Source organism: Teleopsis dalmanni, chromosome 2 (genome assembly GCF_002237135.1).
Source record: "Teleopsis dalmanni isolate 2A chromosome 2, ASM223713v2, whole genome shotgun sequence".
Taxonomy (NCBI): domain Eukaryota; kingdom Metazoa; phylum Arthropoda; class Insecta; order Diptera; family Diopsidae; genus Teleopsis; species Teleopsis dalmanni.
The window spans coordinates 245,180,694-245,181,163 of NC_051847.1; positions in this window are offsets into that span (position 1 = coordinate 245,180,694).

Consider the following 470-nt stretch of genomic DNA (forward strand, 5'->3'; position numbering starts at 1 on the left):
AATGCAGCAGTCAAACCCGCAACAGACTGTCTTTTTACAAACCTATTTGAACCATGCATCTGTTTGATGTATGGTTCCTGAATCAGTGCAACAACACACTCAAGCTCACCTATCGTTTGACCTAAAGCGCACGTAGAACTATACGACCTACCACAGTTTAGCTGAGCAAATGTAAACATAATTAGTGTCTAGCATTCGCTCTAGCTAACATACCGGCGTAAACCGGGCAGTTTTCTGACATCATTAGATGACCTGCCGGTTTAACCTTGAAATCACAATTTCGGCAACGTAACGCATTGACACAATTGAGTGCCCTATGACCTTGCACGCCACAACGACGACACACTTCGGAAGGAAAACGACAATCAGCTACTTTATGGTCAAAACCATAAGAACGATAGCAACCCATTACTGGGTTGAACTAACGGACCCTAAAACTAAACCACTTAATGTAGCAGCGACCATTCTCT